The 5,829-nt window shown below is 43.8% G+C and overlaps 1 pseudogene; it reads left to right on the top strand.

The window, feature by feature from the left end:
* The first annotated feature begins 393 nt into the window (after nucleotides 1–393).
* On the top strand, nucleotides 394–2,003 carry LOC123927070 (annotated as a pseudogene).
* Nucleotides 2,004–5,829: the final 3,826 nt, after the last annotated feature.

Here is a 5,829-nt window from a genome sequence, read left to right as displayed (position 1 = left end):
CTGTTCTAGCAGTTTAGGTTAAAAACACCAAGGGCCTTCAAAGACCTAAGTAAGTGCCATTCACTTAACTCCTGAATCTCACCTTAAGGAATGGAAGAGTATATCTCACATCTACTGAACACAAATCACTTTAATTAAGCTAAGCCCTTTCTAGACTGGTGGGCTATCATCCCACAAAACTTTAGCTAGCAGCTAAATACCCTAGTCAACTGGCTTCAATCAACTTCTCCTGCTGTGAAGAAAAAAAAAGGTGGGAGAAGCCACAGCAGGGTTGAAGCTGCTTCTTTGAATTTGCAATTCAATGTTATATTTCACCAAAGAGCTTGGCAAAAAGGGGACTCAAACCCCCATTCTTCAATTTACAGTCTAATGCCTTTATCGGCCTTTTTACCTATGCTCGTAAAGCGATGATTATTCTCCACAAATCATAAAGGTACTTTACCTTTAATTTGGTGCATGAGCCAGAATGGTAGGCACTGCTCTTAGCCTCTTAATCCGTGCTGAATTGGGCCAACCAAGTGCACTACTAAGAGATGACCAAATCTACAACGTAATTGTAAGTGCCTATGCATTTGTAATAATTTTCTTATAGTAATGCCAATTATGATTGGAGGATTCAGAAACTGATTAGTACCCTTAATAATTGGCACACCCTACATAGCATTTCCATGAATAAATAAAATAAGCTTTTGACTTCTGCCCCCCTCCTTTCTTCTCTTTCTAACTTCTTCCATGGTAGAATCAGGTGCAGGAATATGATGAACAGTGTACCCACCTCTAGCAGGAAATTTAACACATGCAGGAGCATTCATAGATGTAATAATCTTCTCCCTACACCTGGCAAATTTCTCATCCATCCTAGGAACCATTAACTTTATTACTATCATTATCAACATAAACTTCTCTTCAATATCACAATATCAAACTCCTCTATTCGTGTGATCTGTCCTGATTATAGGTGTACTTCTACTCTTATGATTACCAGTTCTAGCAGCTGGTATTACAATACCACTCACAGACTGAAATCTAAATACTACCTTCTTTGACCCAGCTGGAGGAGGAGACCCTATTCTGTATCAACACTTATTCTGATTTTTCGGACATCCCAAAGTAGATATTCTAATTCTACCAGGATTTGTAATTATCTCACATGTTGTAACCTATTGCTCACGGGGGGGGGGGGGGGAAGAACCACTCAGCTACATAGGAATAGCCTGAGCAATGATACCGATCAGTTTCTTAGGATTTATTGTATGAGCCCACCACATGTTTATCGTAGGAATGGACGTCGGCACACGAGCATACTTCACCTCAGCTACTATAATCATTGCAATTCCAATGGGAGTAAAAGTATTTAGCTGACTGGCCACTCTACATGGAGGGAATAATAAATGATCGCCAGCTATAGTATGAGCACTAGGGTTTATTTTTCTATTCACAGTGAGTGGTTTGACAGATATTGTATTATCAGACTCATCATTAGATATTGTTCTTCATGACACATACTACATGGTGGCACACTTCCATTATGTCCTTTCAGTGGGGGCAGTGTTTGTAATCATCGGCTTGTTTGTCCATTGATTCCCACTGTTCACAGGTTACACACTAAATGATATTTGAGCAAAAATCCACTTTACAATTATATTTGTAGAAGTAAATATAACATTCTTTCCTCAACATTTCCTAGGCCTATCAGGAATACCTCAACAATACTCTGATTATCCATATGCTTATACAATATGAAATACGGTGTCCTCCATGGGTTCATTTATCCCATTAATGGCAGTAATATTAATAATCTTCATAATCTGTGAAGGCTTTGCATCCAAACAAGAGGTGATAATAGGAGAACTTACTTCAACAAACATTGAATGATTTCATGGATGCCCTCCTCCATATCACACATTCAAAGAGCCAACCTAAGTATTACCAAAATAAGAAAGGAAGGAATTGAAACCCCTAGAATTGGTTTCAAGCAAATATCATAACCACTATATCTTTCTCAATAAAGAGATATTAGTAAAAATTACATTACTTTGTCAAAGTCAAATTATATGTGGAAGTCCTTTATATCTCTATGGCATACCCTTTCCAAATATGTCTTCAAGATGCAACCTCCCCTATTATAGAAATATTATTACATTTCCATGACCATACATTAATGATCATATTCTCAATCAGCTCTCTTGTTCTCTACATCATTTCATTAATACTAACTACTAAACTAACACATACTAGCACTATAGATGTTCAAAACCTTGAAACAGTAGGAACTATCCTACCTGCTATCATTTTCATTTTAATTGCTTTACCTTCACAATGAATCCTATACATAATAGATGAGATCAATAATCCTTCCTTGACCACAAAAACTATGAGTCACCAATGATACTGAAGATATGAGTACACAGATTATGAAGACCTAAATTTTGACTCCTATATAACCCTAACTCAAGAGATAAAACCTGGAGAACTACTACAATTAGAAGTAGGCGATTCACAGACCTGTACCCCTGGGGATAAAAATACATTATATGTTTACAAAAAAAAAAAATTGGAAGGGGAGGCGAACCATAAGAGACTACGGACTCTGAAAAACAACCTGAGGGTTTTGAAGGGTCAGGGGTGGGAGGTTGGGGGAACATATGGTGGGTAATAGGGAGGGCACGTTTTGCATGGAGCACTGGGTGTTGTGCAAAAACAATGAATACTGTTACGCTGAAAAAATAAATAAATTAAAAAAAGAAGATGACCATGCGAAAAAAAAAAAAAAAAAAGAAGTAGGCAATCAAGTAGTCCTCCCAATAGAAATAACAATCTGCATACTAATTTTGGAGTCACAATACAGCACTCTGCCTGCCAAGCAGAAGAAAAAACTTCCCTATGGGGTTGCCCAAATACCCCAAATGAGGATGAACCAGCACGGCCCTCATGACACCTCAATACCATAGGATGCCCTGTGTACTACTGCTCTATCTGACACAGACTGAGCCAAGGCCTCCAATAAGCAACCCAGAGATCTGGCCACATATCCAGCAGAACGGACTTGCCATGCCCCTAGGCCATCATCTCTACCCAATCTTGGTTTTCAGGCATCTGTCCCTAGACCTTATCTCAGATATTGATGAACCTAATGCAAAAAACAGAACTCCTCTTTTCCCGTGGCAGGAAACCTTGCTATTGGGAAGGGTGTAAAACCCTCAGAGCAGAGAAAACCTGCATGATCCACGAGGCCATGCCCACTCTTGAGGGCATCCTTGAAACAAACACACATTGTGATCCTCAGCCTGAGCCCCCATTTCAAATAAAGTCCTCAGTAGCCGGAATATGTGCCCGCATATCGGACTTGCCCTTCTTCTTGGCCCAAATCCTAACCCAAGGTGGAGTTTTCCAGGCGCCCATACCCAGAACCCTGTTTTGGAATCCCTCTTCTTAGGTTACCACTGAGACAGAAAAAAAAGGAGACTAACATCCCCCAGAATGACACCAATCTATTGGGAGCTGGGCGGTGTCTAGCCCCAGAGCCAGGGGATCCAACCTGTCTTGTTCTTAGATGCCAATGGAAATTCAAGGTGGGGTTTCCAGGCATTAAAAAATAGAGTCCTGCTCTCAAATCTTTCCATAAGGGGACACGTGAGCCATCAAACAGGACTCCACCTGCCCCTTAGGATGAAACCTTGCTGTTTGCAGCAACAAACAACCCCCAGTTTGGGAAAAACTCCATGGCCTCATGAGGCCACTGATACATTCAGCAGCCATCATGGACACAAACTCCAGCCTGAGCAAACATCCGGCTTTGACTCTTACTCCAGATGCTGGAGATCTCGCCTCAGCCTCTGCAGATTGGGGCTACTGAGCCATCTACCCTAAAAGTAACCTTAGCTTGTGCTTTCAGATTTCGGTCCTCACAGTCCTGGCCCACAAGTCCTCCAGATTGGGAATTCAGGAGCCACAATGCAGCACTCTGCTTGCCCACCAGAAGGAAAAAGTGTCCTATGGGATTCCACAAAAACCCCAAATGATGATAGGCCACCCTGTGCACTAGTGTTCTGTCTACCATAGCCTGAGTAACAACCTCCTCTCAGACACCCAGGTAGCTGGCCACCTATCCACCAGATCGGACCTGTGATGCCCCTAGGCATTTGTGACCCTAGGCCCAAATCCTAATCCAGTTTTGAGTTTCCAGACACCCATACACAGAACCCAGCTCTCAAATCCCTCCTTATGGGGAACACTGAAACAGATATCAGGATTCCTTTTCCCCCCACAATGACTCCATGCAATTTGGAGTTGTGCAAAACCCCAAAAGGGGGAGGATCTTCCATGGCCCCATGAAGCCACCCTACATTCCGTAACCATCCTAGACACCAAAATCAGAGGCAAAATCCTAAGCTTCCGCTTCACACTTGCCCTAATGCAACATCCCTAGGAGCTCACCGCAGGGTCTTCAGATCTGGTCTGCCATACCCTTGGCACTAATCCTAACCTCAGTTGGTGCTTTCATACTTCTGTCCCCAGACTCCTGCTCCATAAACTCTCTAGGCTGGGTATGTCATAGCCACACCACAGAACTGTGCCTGGACTCACCAGGGAAGCTGGACCTTATAGAGTTTCAAGAAATCTCAAGTTTAGAAAAAAGTGCAAGCCCCTAAGTCCACCTCAATTTTGTAGGACGCCCTGGACAAAAATGCGCAGTCTGACTCACCCTGAACATTAACCTCCTGTCAGACACCCATGCAGATGGCCCCAGAGACAGAATATTGAAGCTGATATGCCCCTAAGCTCTAATCTGAACCCTTGCTTAGGTTTTCAGACAACTGTCCCTAGAGGCCTGGTCTCAAATACCAACATTTGGGGGTTCCCTGAACCACAGAACTCAATACCTCCAATTCCCAGAAGGAAACTTTGCTATTTGGAGTTCTATCAAAACCTCAAGGTAGTAGAATCCTGCATGGGCCCTGAGACCAATGCCACATTCAAAGGTTGCCCTGGACACAAAACCCCATTGTGACCCTCAGCCTCAGACTCCTTTTCAACTCAGTCCCCTCGGTAGCTCGCTCCAGAGCCAGCAGATAGGACCTGCCATGTCCCTCATCACCAATGAAAACCCTCAGTGGGATTTTCAGGCATCCATACATAGACTCTCCTCTTGAATCGTTCCAGCTATCAAAGAGTGCTCCGCCTATCCGGAAGAAGGTAACCTTGCTGTTTGGAGCTGTGCCAAACCCCCAAATTGGGAAATCCTCCATGTCTTCATGAGGCCACCCTTATATCACACAGCTCTCATGGACACAAAGTCCAGCCTGAGTGGCCATCTGACAGTCACCCTTATTTCAGATGCCTGTGATCTTGTCTCGGCTTTTGCAGATCGATATTGCTGTGCCCTAGTCTCCAACCGTAACCCTAGCTTGAGTTTTCAGTCTTCCATCTCCATAGGCCTGGTGCACAAGCCCTCCACATTGGGAATTCAGGAGTCCCAACACAGCACACTGCCTGCTTTCAGAAGGCAAAAAGTGGCCTATGGGACAGCACAGAAAACCCAAATGAGGATCAACCTGCATGGACCTCAATGGCACCGCAATTTCATCAGCCGCCCTGTGCACTAATGTTCTGTCTGCCACAGCCTGAGCCCTGACCTCCTGTCAGCCACCCAGGGAGCTGGCCATCTACCCACCATATCAGACCTGCCATGCCCCTAGGCCATCATCTCTACCGAACCTGGGTTCATAGGCATGTCCACAGAGGCCTAATCTAAATTCCCTGCATAGGGAGGAACATGATCCAGGAAATGAAGTTCTCCTACCCCCAGCAGGAAATCTTACTACTGGG

This window comes from Meles meles, chromosome 16, assembly GCF_922984935.1.
Source record: "Meles meles chromosome 16, mMelMel3.1 paternal haplotype, whole genome shotgun sequence".
Classification (NCBI taxonomy): Eukaryota; Metazoa; Chordata; class Mammalia; order Carnivora; family Mustelidae; genus Meles; species Meles meles.
The sequence above is the reverse complement of the archived record's forward strand: the minus strand, read 5'-3'. Positions and strand labels throughout refer to the sequence as shown.